The sequence below is a fragment of the Alligator mississippiensis genome, chromosome 13 (genome assembly GCF_030867095.1).
Source record: "Alligator mississippiensis isolate rAllMis1 chromosome 13, rAllMis1, whole genome shotgun sequence".
NCBI classification, from domain to species: domain Eukaryota; kingdom Metazoa; phylum Chordata; order Crocodylia; family Alligatoridae; genus Alligator; species Alligator mississippiensis.
The window spans coordinates 23,211,413-23,225,294 of NC_081836.1; the positions used below are offsets into that span (position 1 = coordinate 23,211,413).

The following is a 13,882-nucleotide window of genomic DNA, read 5'->3' on the forward strand; positions in this document are numbered from 1 at the left end:
TTCTTGTAACCCCCGGGGGCGCCTTGGTGAATAAAACCTCACCAATTCCCTTCTGTGCCCCCGTGATGAACTTATAGGCAGCCACAAGGTCGCCTCTCAACCTTCTCTTGCGGAGGCTGAAAAGGTCCAGGCTCTCTGGCCTCTCCTCGTAGGGCTTGGTCTGCAAGCCCTTAACCATACGAGTGGCCCTTCTCTGGACTCTCTCCAGGTTATCCGCATCCCTCTTGAAGTGCAGCGCCCAGAATTGCACGCAGTACTCCAACTGCGGTCTGACCAGCGCCCGATAGAGGGGAAGTATCACCTCCTTGGATCTATTCGTCATGCATCTGTTGATGCATGATAAAGTGCCATTGGCTTTTCTGATGGCTTCGTCACGCTGCCGACTCATGTTCATCTTGGAGTCCACTAGGACTCCAAGATCCCTTTCCACCTCTGTGCTACCCAGCAGGTCATTTCCTAGGCTGTAGGTGTGCTGGACATTTTTCCTCCCTAGGTGCAGCACTTTGCATTTCTCCTTGTTGAACTGCATCCTGTTGTTTTCTGCCCACTTATCCAACCTGTCCAGGCCTGTTTGCAGCTGTTCCCTGCCCTCCAGCGTGTCCACTTTTCCCCATAGCTTTGTGTCATCTGCAAACTTGGACAGAGTACATTTCACTCCCTCGTCCAAGTCGCTGATGAAGACATTAAAGAGTATCGGTCCAAGGACTGAGCCCTGCGGGACCCCACCGCCCACACCCTTCCAGGTCAAAACCGACCCATCCACCACAACTCTCTGGGTGCGACCCTCTAGCCAATTCGCCACCCACCAGACTGTGTAGTCATCCAAGTCACAGCCTCTTAACTTGTTCACCAGTATGGGGTGGGATACTGTATCGAAGGTCTTCCTGAAGTCTAAGTATACGACATCCACCCCTCCTCCTGTGTCCAGGCGTTTCGTAACCTGGTCATAAAAAGAGACTAGATTAGTCAGGCATGATCTGGCTGCTACGAACCCATGCTGGTTTCCCCTCAGCATAATTTTTCCCGCCGGGCTCTTGCAAATGTGAGCCTTGATAATTTTTTCAAAGATTTTGCCAAGGATGGAGGTGAGACTGACTGGCCTATAGTTGCCTGGGTCCTCCTTCCTCCCCTTCTTGAAAATGGGGACCACATTGGCCCTTTTTCAGTCCTCCGGGACTTGGCCCGTGCGCCACGAGCGTTCAAATATTCCCGCCAGTGGCTCTGCAATGATGTCGGCCAGTGCCTTCAGTCCCCTCGGATGGAGCTCATCCGGGCCTGCCGACTTAAAGGCATCCAGTTCTTCCAAGTGACTCTGCACCATCTCAGGGTCTACGTATGGAAGTCTGGCGCCTTGCTGCTGCCTCTCTACAATCCCAGTGAGAGACTCGTCTTGCCCCTCACTTAGGAACACTGAGGCAAAGAACTCGTTGAGGAGTTCAGCCTTGTCCCCCCTGTCCGTCACCAATTGTTTCTGCCCATTTAGCAGGGGTCCTATTCCTCCCTGGGCCTTCCTTTTACTCCCTATATATCTAAAAAACAATTTCTTGTTGTCCTTTACTTGGGATGCCATCCTTAGCTCCACGGTAGCTTTGGCCCGTCTAACAGCCTCCCTACCAGCACGAGCAGAGGAGGTATATTCGTCTTTGGTGATCTCTCCCTGTTTCCACTTTTTATGCGCTCCCCTTTTGGCCCTTAGGCTGCCCTGGATTTCTCTGGTCAGCCAAGGAAGCCTCCTGGCCCCTTTCCCTCTTTTTCCTCGCATCGGGAAACTCCTACTCTGAAGTGCGTCCTTGACTAATCGCCTGAGTTCATTGAAATCAGCTTCTTGGTGAAGAAAAACTGGGGGTTTTGCTACACCACAACAGCAGGGCGCTGGCAGCGGGGTTGATCTCTGTCTAACTAGCTGCATTCTATAGGTGACCACTAGTTTTTCAACAAGTATCCCTGGGGCAGTGGGCATTTGCACAGCCATGCTCTGATGCATCAAGTTTTTGTTCAAAACAAGTTGCAAACAGAAGAATTTGCAATAGTCCTCTTCTGTTAACGTTCCACCAGCCAGGTGAATACATTTCTGAGGTCTGCAAAAACAGACTATGCTTCTTCAATAAAATTATTTTATTCAGCAATAACAAAAAGGCCTTCATTGTGGGACAAGATAGGGGACAACAAGCCAAAACACAAGCAGGCAAGGCAGGTATTAATTGGTTTTGGTAACATTCCTGGGCATTGAGCAGCCATCCCAATGGACAATGGCCTTCCATATGCCATGCTCAAGCCCATCAAGAAGTCTTTTGCTGGTAAAGGTGTGCTTCTTCACCTTTTGGCTCAGGTGATGGCTTCAAAATCATTTGAATTTTGGTGGCATTTTTCTAAAGTAGACCCCCAAATTTTGCCAGGTACCTTTTGTGAATCACTTGCTGTTGACCACGAGCTGCTTCCCCATGTCTCAGAAAGTGAAGGCCAGCAGTATGGTGATCACGGAGCAGGAGACTGATACCTCCAACATACGTGGACCCAACTGAACCCAGGAAGAACTACAGGACTTAATTGACATTTGGTAGGAGCAAAGCATCATAGACAGGCTGGAAAATAGAAGGAATAATTCTGTTCATGTCACTCAAGGGCACAATCATGACTGGATCCAGGTCTGGTGCAAGATCAAGGCCCTGAGATCTGCATTTTACCATGCCAAAGATGCCAACTCTTGCTCTATGACCAGATGGCCATCATTCTTTCCAAGGATAGGGGCAACACTCCGGTTATGCTGACTTTTGGGACTGGGGTTGAGGAGGAGGAGCAGGAGGAGGAGGAGAGCACATCAAAAGAGGCAGCTCCTCCTGCAAGTTTACTATGAGCATGTTGAAGGAGTAAAGAGACTGATCTGTGCTCCCGGGGAACTGGCACTGCCAAGAACAACAGCAAGTCACCCTACACTTGATCCCAGTGTCAGTTTCCCCCCTCAACTCCAGAGAGAAGCACAGATTGGCTGGAGGTGGAGGAGGAACAACTGACACAATTTCAAATTTCTGAACTTTATAACACTAATGAAAAAGGTGGCTTCTTGATAGTATCAGTATTGAAAATTTTCTCTCTCTCATGTCCCTAGTGTTCTGCAGGGAGGAGAAGAAAAAAGAAGAAACGGGGATTTGAACCAACAAAAGTTGAAACACCGGACACAGAACACCCCCTCCCCCGCTCATTGGGACATTTATTACCTATATATCACCAGAGATGCTTCATAGTCTGGGGGGATGATCTGGCAGGCAGCGTCCACCTTGACTAATTGGTGTGGTTCTGGAAGGTTTGAAAGGCTTAAGGGTTAGGTAGGTAGGTAGGTGCCAAACTCCAGAAAGTTGGAAACTTACCATTCTGCTGATCCTGCTTTGCTGGGCAGTGCTAAACACAGCGGTGGTGGGAGCAGTGGGCAGGGGGAGAGGGTACTGCAATGGGAATGGGAATTATAAGAAATAGGAAGGTTTGAAATATTGAAGGGTTAAGAGCTACCACACTCTGTTGCAAACTTACCATTCTGGAGATGCCGCTGTGCTTTGCGCTGAACATCATCCTGGGTGCAGTGGCAGTGGGTGGGGGGAACTGGTGCTGGATGGAACATGAGCACAGTGGGGGTAGCACATACACTACCACCAGTGGTGGTAGGACCAAAACAACTGAACATCTAACAATAAGTTGCTCTGCCATTACCTGCACTACCTGGCTCCCTGTGGTCAGCTGTGGTTTGGAAGCAGGGAGAGAGATGGATGGGCAGAAAAAAAGCTGTTTGAAGATGCTCCAGGTTCTGAGGGGACACCCCCCACCCGGGTACCATGCATTATAATACAAGAAAGAGTTGCTAATCACCCTCCATAAGAGTCCATGCATGCCTTCTTCCCTGCTTCCCACTGGGGCTGGGGCTGCAGGGGGAGTGGGTGGGGGAGGGCAGGTTCTGGCTTCAACCACAGGCTCACCAGGATCAGTGTACATTGGGATGGGTGGGGGGGAACAAGCATTCAGCCTCCCATAACAGCTCATGCTGCAACTCTTTCCCAATAATTCCATGACTCCATAAATGGCCCCACCAAAGCAAAGCATCCCCATGCTGGCTGAGGAAGGCATGGTCATCAGGTCTGCCAACCTACCCCACACAGGCCCCATTAGACATGTCAATCTGCCCACAAAATAAAACATGACACACATATATATAGACAAAAAAATTACAAAACTTTTATTAACAGGGAAGGCAGTACTTTTTATCAAAATAAAATAAAAAGACAAACTAAGTAAAAGTACTTAAATAATAGATAATAATTACAGATTCATAGATTCACAGATGCTAGGGTCAGAAGGAACCTGTAAGCCCCTAGCCATACAAGGGCCCTCCTCTGGACCCACTCAAGTCTATCAACATCCTTCTAGAAGTACGGTGCCCAAAACTGGATGCAGCACTCCAACTGCGGTCTGACCAATGCTGCATAGAGGGAAAGTATCACCTTGGTTTTATTTGTCATGCATATGCTGATGCATGATAAAGTGGGGTTAGCTTTCCTGATGATTTCATCTCACTGATGACTCATGTTCATCTTGGAGTTCACTATGACTCTGAGATCCCTTTCCGCTTCTGTGCTGCTGAGAGGGTCACTTCCCAGCCAGTAGGTGTGGTGGATACTTTTGCACCCTGGGGGCAGCACTCTGAACTTGTCCTTGTTGTACTGCATCCTATTGTGTACTGCCCACTTTTCTAACCTATCCAGGTCTGCTTGCAATCGTTCCCTACCCTCCAGAGTGTGCACTTCACCCCACAATTTAGTATTGCCCGCAAACTTGGACAGAGTACACTTCACATCCAAGTCACTGATGAAGATATTGAAGAGTACATGTCCAAGGACCAAACCCTGCAGGACCCCACTACCCACATCCTTCCAGGTTGATACCTACCTGTCTCCTACCACTCTCTGGGTGCGACTGCTAAGCCAATTTGCCACCCACCAAATTGTGTAAACACTATGTCACAGCCTCTTAATTACTTATGAGAATGGGATGAGATACCATATTGAAGGCCTTGTTAAAATCCAAGAAAACGACATCTATCTCTACTCCTGCCTCTAAGCATTTTGTGACCCTGTCATAAAAACAAACCAGATTGGTCGGCATGATCTACCTGCTACGAATCCAGGCTGGTTTCTCTGCTGCATTATTTTTCCCGCTGGACTCCCACAGATATGATCCTTCATAATCTTTTCAAAGACCTTTCCAAGGATGGAGGTGAAACTGCCCGGCCTATAATTACTCAGATCCTCCTTCCTTCCTTTCTTGAAAATAGGTACCTCACTGGCCCTTTTCCAGTCCTCTGGGACCTGACCAGAGCGCCACGAGCACTCAAACAGCCATGTCAGTGGTTCTGCTATAACACCGACCAATTCCTTCAGTACTTTCGCATGAAGCTCATCCAGGCCTGCTGACTTAAACACTTCCAGTCCATCCAAGTGACTCTGCACCAAGTCAGCATCGACAGTTGGTGGGCTGGTGTCCCTCTGATGCCCATTGTAATTTTCCGTGGCTTTCACCTGTGCGTCAAGTCTGTGTGGATTTTTCTGGCTTCGCCATCGCTTTAAGGAAGGAACAGGCTTATTAATGGAATAGACCTCAGTTGGTACCCCAGGGGGTCTCTCCTGCCACATCTTTGCTGGAAAATTAATTTTAATGGGAAGGAAGATGATCTATCCCGTCCCTCTACGTACCTTCCTTCAGTTGTTCTGATTGTCCTTCCTGCTTGGCAGTCTGCCTCCCCTACACCCCGCCGAACACCAACCAAAGATTGTGTTGCCTGGGCCGCCAGGATTAGTATTACGCACCCTTTGGTGTCTTGGCCCTTTGGATTTATTACAGTGTGATCGGAATGTTTCTTTGACCCAGTTATTCTCTGCCGCATCTTGCCTTATTCTTGCATCTTGTCAGTCCCAGCCCGTCGTATTCCCTGGCGTCCCACTCTTGACGAGTTTTCTCCCTACCATGGGTCGGTTGTCCATTGGTCACAGATTCATAGATGTAGGGTTGGAAGGGACCTAAGCAGATCATCAAGTCCGACCCCCTGCCATGAGCAGGAGAGAATACTGGGCTCATATGACCCCAGCTAGGTAATTAGCAAGCTTCCTCTTAAAGACCCCCAAGGTAGAAGCCAGCACCACTTCCCTTGGAAGTTGGTTCCAGATCCTAGCCACCCTGACTGTGAAGTAGTGCCTTCTAATGTCCAGCCTGAACCTACTCTCAAACAACTTACAGCTGTTATTTATTGTTACTCCAGGAGGTGCTCAGGGGAACAGGGTCTCTCCCATTCCCTGCTGGTCCCCCCTGGTAAGTTTATAGATGGCCACCAGATCCCCTCTTAGCCTTCTCTTGTGGAGGCTGAACAGGTTCAGGTCCCATAGCCTTTCTTTGTAGGGTCTACCCTGCTGTCCCTGGATCATGTGAGTGGCCTTCCTCTGGACCTTGATGCTGGCCATATCCCTCCTAAAGTGCTGCGCCCAGAACTGGATGCAGTACTCCAACTGTGGCCTGACCAGTGTTGCATAGAGGGGGAGGATCACCTCCTTGGCCCTGACTGTGATGCATCTGTGCATGTATGACAAGGTGTGGTTAGCCTTACTGACTGCATCCTCACATTGGCAGCCCATGTTCATTTTGAAATAGATAATGACTCCAAGATCTCTTTCTGCAACTGTGATTTCAAGAAGGGAATGCCCCAACCTATAGGTATGCTACTGGTTCTTACTGCCCAAGTGCAGTACCCTGCACTTGTCATTATTGAATCCCATCCTATTCTCATTCGCCCACCCCTGTCACCTGTCCAGGTCGAGTTGTCCCTCCCTTCTAGCGTGCCTACCTCATCCCAAATCTTGGTGTCATCAGCGAATTTGAACAGGGTGCTTTTCATCCCCTTGTCCAAGTCACTAATAAAGAAATTGAACAGTGCAGGCCTGAGGACCGAGCCCTGGGGGACTCCACTGGCCACATCCCTCCAGGTCGAATATGACCCGTCCACCACCATTCTCTGGGTGCGGTCCCTCAGCCAATTTGTGGTCCATCTGACTGTGTAGACTGTGGTCCTTTCTCTATCTGATTCTGCCGAGATCCAGTTTGTGCTGTGGATCTCCGATGTCCATGGAGTATCCTCTAGTAAGCTGTAGAGTCATCTCTGGCTCTGACTCTTCAAAGAAGCCCCATCCTGGGGTATCCACCACGTCCCTGAGCTGGGACTGCTTTCAGCATCTGGCTCCTCCAGGCCGGTTGAGAACCTCGCTTCTGGTCCTCCCTCCTGATTCCTTGCTGGGCCTTTTATCCTGGCTTCGGGGTTCTGGGAGGCAAATTGGCCCTGGCACGCTGTTGTGAAATGTGCCCACACCAACGTAGGAGACGATCCTGTCCCCTTTCAACTCAGCATTTTCTTTTTCTCTTCTTTCTTCACTGTGGCAGACAGGAATGCCATGGTTTCACTTTCACTGCGCTCCACTTCTGGCGCGGTGTCCCACTGGCTCCTCTCCTCGTCAGATGGAGGTAAGTCTTTTCCACACCCATCTAAGAACCTATTAGGAGACTTATCTTGACTCCTGTTCAGGAACACCGAGGCAAAAAACTCACTGAATAGGTCAGCCTTGTCCCCCCCTGTCTGTCACTAATTGCTCCTCCTTGTTCAGTAGAGGTTCTATGCTGCCTTGTGCCTTCCTTTTACTCCCTACATACCTAAAAAAAGACTTTTTGTTGACTTTAATTTGTGTTGTCAGCCTCAGCTCTGTAGTTGCTTTGGCCCATGGGTGTCTGGTGCCTCTTGAGTCAGGGGGGGCACATGCCCCAACACCACTCAGTGACCAGGGGGCAATCCTGCCCCTCTGCCCACCGGCTAAACAGGGAGCATGACCTCCGGTGCTGTCAGCGGGGGTGTTTCACCTGTGCATCACCCCTGCTTTGGCCTTTCTAACTGCCTGCCTGCAAGTGCGGGCCAAGTAGGTATACTCCTTGGTAGCTTCCTCCTGCTTCCACCGCCTATATGCCTTCTTTTTTTCCCTTAGGCTCTCCTGGATTTCCCCGTTTAGCCAAGGAAGCTTTTTGGCTCCTTTCCCCCTTTTCCCTCATACTGGGATCGTCTCCCTCTGCATCCAAAGGATTGCTTCCTTTAGGAATGACCACCCTTCCTGGGCTCCCATCTCACCAATACTCCTATCCTGCAGTGTGTCATTGACTAGACTCCTAAGTACACAGAAGTTAGCCTTCCTAATGTCATGCACTTCCACCCTTCTAGTTATCTTACTCACCCTACACTGTATGGTGAATTCGATTGATTGGTGGTCACTATCCCCAAGGTAATCATGAATCTGTAGGTCCCCTACCAGGGCATCCCCCGCAGCCAACACTAAGTCCAGTAAGGCATTCCCCCTAGTGGAACCATATACCTCCTGCATTAGGTGAAGGTCCTGCATGCAAGTTAAAAACCTATGTGAATGGTTGGATTTGGCTGACTGCTTCTTCCAGCAGATATCAGGGTAGTTAGGCCCCCCATGACAACCATGTCCCTAGACTGTATGGACTCTGAGAGCTGCCTCAAGAATTCCAAGTTTAGATTTTCCTTTTGGTGGGGTGGTCTGTAGCAGACCCCCACCACCAAGTCCCTTTCCCCTCGACCTCCATGTATCCTAACCCACAATGCCTCAACTTTCTCCTCCTCTGATCCCATTTTGATTAGGGTAGATGTATAACGCTCCTTTACATAGAGAGCAACTCCACCCCCTTTCCTCCCTACTCTGTCCCTTCTGTACAACCTGTAGCCCTCAATGTGTACTGCTCAGTCTTGGGTAGGGTCCCACCAGGTTTCCATTCACCCCACGTAATAGGTGAGGCAGGTCAGTCCCTTTAAGACCAGAACTTTCCGGGCACAGCCTGCTGGCAGAGAAGGGGTTAAAAGCTGAGCTTGGCCAGCTAGTCAGGTGACCGGAAGGGGGCAGGCCAGAACTATAAAAACCCTGGGCTTGGTGGCAGAAAAAGGGGGCAGTGGCCAAAGGGAAAAGAAATTGTGCATGAGAGCTCCACTGAAAAGGGAACTGATGCTGATCCTCAGAGAAGTGGTGGCAGTGCCACTGGGAGGAGTGTCGCAGGCAGCAGGGAAGCAGAAGCACCAAGCCATGAACAAGATGTAAGCTGGCATTGCTGCCTTCTTCAATTTCTATTTTTTTTGTTGTGGTTAGAATCCACTAACTGACTGTGTGTGTGTATATATATACACACACACACTTTTTGGTTGATTGATAGACTGGTGGTTTGTAGACAAGGCTGTAGGGGTGGAGGAGGCCTCATTAGCACCTTAGGTGTGTGGTTTGTGTGCTTTTGGCCTGGGCCAGCAGGGGTTTGAGACAGCTGCCCAGCTTTGAACTTGAAGCCCCCTGGCTGTGAGGCCAGTGAGCCTGGGCTCCATATTGGAGGCAAAAAGGAGGGCCACGAGCCCCAAGATCAAGGAGCTAGAGCCTCGGAGTCAAACCCTATCTGGTGGGTTTAGACTGGGAGGCCTAGCTAGAGAAAGGCAGGGGGCAAGGCCCGTGGTGACTGATAACCCCAACATAGAAATACAATAGGCAGTCTCCCGTTTACAAGAACATCTGTATAATATTTCTATCAAGATGTGGCAGGAAAGTAAAAGTGGGAAACGAGAAACATTAAGGGACTTCAAGGGCACCCCTCATAGGTTGCAGATAGCAAGCAAAAAGATGCTGCTGGGGAGGGCAACCTGCTACACCCCACTAAATTGAAGTTATTGTTTGCAAGCAGGAGTGTGAGTTCTTCCTGCTTGTTCCCCATACTCCTAGCATTAGTATAGAGGCACCTGAGACCTCTGAATGGTGCCTTTGGTGCCCCACCATTCTGATGCCCAAAGGGCCACTTGGTACTCACCTGGGGTGTACTGCTGCATGTCTCGCAGTTTGTAGGTTCTAGACTCTCTCCATCTCCTGCCTCCCCTTAGTTTAAAGCCTGAAGTAGGAGGTCACTCAACCTGTAAGAAAAGAGACTCTTACCTTTTGCGGACAGATGTAGCCCATAGCATCCCAAGAGGTCCCTTTCATGGAAGTGCGGATCGTGGTCTAGGAAACCAAAACCTTGATGATGGCACCAACTCCAGAGCTGAGGGTTGACTTCTCTGACACAGGTGACGTGATGCCTACTGCGATCACTGACAGGGAGGATCAAAGAGAAGACCACCTGCACCCCCACCTTCCTAAGCCTGGTCCCCAGAGCCCTGTAGTCACTCATGATATGGTCTGGACTACTCCTGGCCACATCATTTGTTCCCACATGGATGAGAACCATGGGATGGTTGTTAGAGGGCTGGATGAGGTCAGGAATTCTCTCCATGACATCCCTGATCCTGGCTCTGGGCAGATGGCAGACCTCACATGCCGTGGGATCCATATGACAGATGGGTCCCTCTGTTCCTCTCAGCAGGGAGTTGCCCACAATAGTGACATGGCGTCTCTTCTTCTGCTTACCTGGCTGGCCCTCAACTCACTCAGTGATGGTGGTAGGCCCCTCCAGTGCATTTTCCCCCCCACACACACACTCCTCCAGTGCAGCCAGGGCCTCATATCTGTTCCCCAACTGCACCAGGGGAGCTGTCTCTGTGGTGAGAGGTCTGGCCCCTGAGGTGATCGTCCTCCACTCACCAGCACCTGCTTCAGGGCATTCCCTCACAGCTTCTCCGTCAGGAGTCTTGTCCTGCAGAGAATGAAAGTACCTTGGAGGTCTTTAAGAGAAGGCTGGATAGGCATCTGGCTGGGGTCATCTGACCCCAGCACTCTTTCCTGCCTAGGCAGGGGGTTGGACTCGATGATCTGTTGAGGTCTCTTCCAACCCTAGCATCTATAAAAGTAGCCATCAATCTCTTCTTCAGTTGCCCTGATCCCCCACAGCCTGCTCACCTTTGCCTGAAGTTCCCTCACCTTCCCCTCCAGGGCCTCAATCTGTGCACATGTGGGACAGGCAAGGGAACCCTTGGCCCCCACGGTACCCCCAGGCCTCAGAGGTCCCACCAGGCAACCACCACAGACAGGGGGCCAGGGCACTGCTGACCCATCCAAGGGTCCTGTCTGGGTGGAGGCCCCACAGGAGCTCTGGGCTGGAGGCAGCAGCATGGCAGGGGCCCTGGCTGAGCTCTGTGTCACCACCCCCATAGTAGCCCCCCTCCTCATTCACTTACCTGAAGTCTCTGTCAGAAACTCCCATGCAATCCTTCCCATGACTGGCCTATGAACTGCCTGCAAACTGCTCCCCTGTTGGCAGTCCCTGTTCACTGGCTCCCTGGACACAATTAAAGTAAGGAAAATTATATATAAATAATAATATTAAATATTAAAACTATATCTATACAAAATATCTATACAAAATCTAAACACTATTGTTCTTTGTTCTTTTTTCTATCCTTTATTGGTTGGAGGAGGGCTTGCTGCATTGTTTGGAGAGAGGGGGAAGAAAGGAGACATGAAACCAGGGTGGGGTCGGTGGCAAAGTTCCCTCTAAGCTGCATGCTTGCATAGCTGCGCGTGATTTAAAACCATGCCACGCACAAACTTATTAATGCTGCACACCCACCCGATGAGGAGCTGGGCTGTGGCTTTGAGAGGGGGCTGGGCGCGGCAGAGGCACTGAGGCCAGTGTGGGACACTTACTGCAGGTAAGTTCAAGCAGCGGTTCCTCCCTGAAGCCATGTGCTCCCGGAGGCAAGGCAAGGACAGGGGCGGGGGCTGGAGTTGAGGCCTGGCACTGGAGAACTGCTCTGCTTCCCAGCCCCAACACCAAGTGCCTCCTTGCTCCTGGAGGTGAGGTGAGGTGAGGTGAGGTGAGGCAAAGCGGGGGCTGGGGCCAGGAAACTGCTCCACTCCTGGAGGTGAGGCAGGGGCTAGGGGCTGGTGCCAGGGAACTGCTCTGCTTCCCAGCCCTGGTGTCATGTGCCTCCTTGCTTCCAGAGGCATGGCAAGGCGGGGGCTGGGACTAGGGCCGGGAAACTGCTCCACTCCCAGAGGCAATGTGAGGACAGGAGCTGAAGTTCCTGGCTTTGAGGGCCTTCACTATTTTTATACTGCCAATATATGACATATATGGTGCAGTAAAGCTAGAAATAGTACAAGTTAATGATTTTAAAATAAGTTTAGGAAAATACAGCAAGTTCCTATTGAAATTCATGTGCATATTTAAATAAAGAGGAACTGTATCTGAGTGAGATTTGACCTTTGGTTGTTATCTTTCCACCATCAAAAACATGCATATTAGTAAGTGAAAAATAACACTAATTAATTCCAAATGAATACCCAATCCTCTACTCCTTAAAATGCATTCACAGCAGAAATAAAAGCAAATTTCAAATCAAAAGAAAGGCCAGTGTTTATGGCCAAGTTTCCTCCAAACTGTGCTCCCAGACCAAAGTGGCATGCTCATGGACCAAAGTAGCGCATGCACGGACTGAAGCGGCATGTTCGTGGACTGCTACACCTTAGAGAGAACATTGGTCGGTGGATATGTTAAATGGCACATCTGACAGTCAGCGTCCACTCGGACAGTTCTCCCATGGTCCTGGAACGGGAATTGTGAGTGCACCCCCCGGGCCTTGAACATCTTGTTCCGGGCTTCCTTAGTTCGAGTGTTCACCGGGACTTGCTTTGCCGTTGCAGGGGGTCTTACTGGAGGTCTTTACACATGTTGCAAGCTGCCCCTTTCTCGCCTGCCACGACTTTGAATCTCTTACGGGGGGGGGGCAGGCTTCATGCGGTGCGGTTGCCCTCGTTAGACGCCTGCTCCTTTGGGGTCTTCTGCAAGGCTTCACCTCCCCTATACCCAGCCCAGCGGATCCCAGTCGCTTTTGTGGCTGACCTCATGCTGCACGATCACTCCCCAAACAACAAGCCCTCCACTCGCCTTCCCACTTTTCCTGATTCCACATGACCTCAGCCCCTTCCAACATGGGGAAACATAAAATACCCTTCTCTAGTCAACGAAAAAGACTTAACGAATCCTAAGAAAACCACCACACCACTACTGGGCTTCTTTACAGAGCACAGATAGCCCTTCTACACATCAATTCACTGACAGGGCCTTCTCTAGGTGACCTAGCTTCGTGGCTCAGCTCCCCCTGCCCAGGTTAGAGCTGTTCTCCCTCCAACTTCCCACTATTGTGACCCTCTCTCTGGGTCCTCTCAATATTGCTGACCCCTCTCTGAGACCTCCAGTGTAGTTGCCCTCTCTCTGGGTCTTCGAGATGCGTCTGCCCTCTCTCTGGGTCTTCCCAGAGCAGCTGCCCTCTCTCTGGGTCTTCCCAGCGCCGTTCTTCTCCCCACACCCTGAGTCCTCTTATCGACTCGCCCCCTGCCTTGCCTGTCGCTGGGACTCCTGTTCCAGGCGCTGGCTTGCTGCCTGGGTCATCTGCTCCTTCACGGCTGGTAAGTGTCGATTCTCCCGGCATCCCGTGCCCCCGGCTGACTCCACCGGTCGGGCTCTCCCTCAGCGTCTGCACGCCCCCCTCCTCTCTCACTGCCGATCCTCTTATTTCCGCCGGCCGGTGATTGGGGCTGACGTCATCCACCGGCCGCAGCTGAATACAGGCGCGGCTAATAATCCACGCGGGCTTCCCCCGTTGTCCTTGTTTTTCCTTGAGTCTTGCTGTAAGTAATTTTTCTTTTTTTGCTTTCTTTTTTCTTGCTCCTCCCCCGGCTCCTGGCCCTGGGGTTCCCCTTATGGGCTTGGGAGTCTCCTTGGTTTGCCTCTCCCCATGTCAGTGAGGAAGAGAAAAAGAGGATTCCAATGAAAAAGAGAGCTCAATGGGAGCCATGCTTCCAGAGTTATTGCTCTGTGAAGTTGG

At 50.7% G+C, this 13,882-nt stretch overlaps 1 long non-coding RNA gene across 4 annotated transcripts in view; it reads right to left on the reverse strand.

Annotated features, from left to right (window-relative positions):
• Positions 1–333: 333 nt before the first annotated feature.
• Positions 334–13,882, reverse strand: part of LOC109283717 (uncharacterized) — a 68,720-nt gene continuing 55,171 nt past the window's right edge. The window contains exons 2-7 of one of the 4 annotated variants that reach the window (XR_009456422.1): positions 11,231–11,331; positions 10,698–10,749; positions 9,931–10,030; positions 3,526–7,577; positions 2,401–3,440; positions 335–940 (exon numbers count right to left, since the gene is read on the reverse strand). This is a non-coding gene — a long non-coding RNA (uncharacterized LOC109283717). Of the gene's footprint in view, positions 941–2,400; positions 7,578–9,930; positions 10,031–10,697; positions 10,750–11,230; positions 11,332–13,882 lie in introns of all 4 variants that reach the window. The other 3 variants (XR_009456424.1, XR_009456421.1, XR_009456423.1) reach the window with 3 other exon arrangements.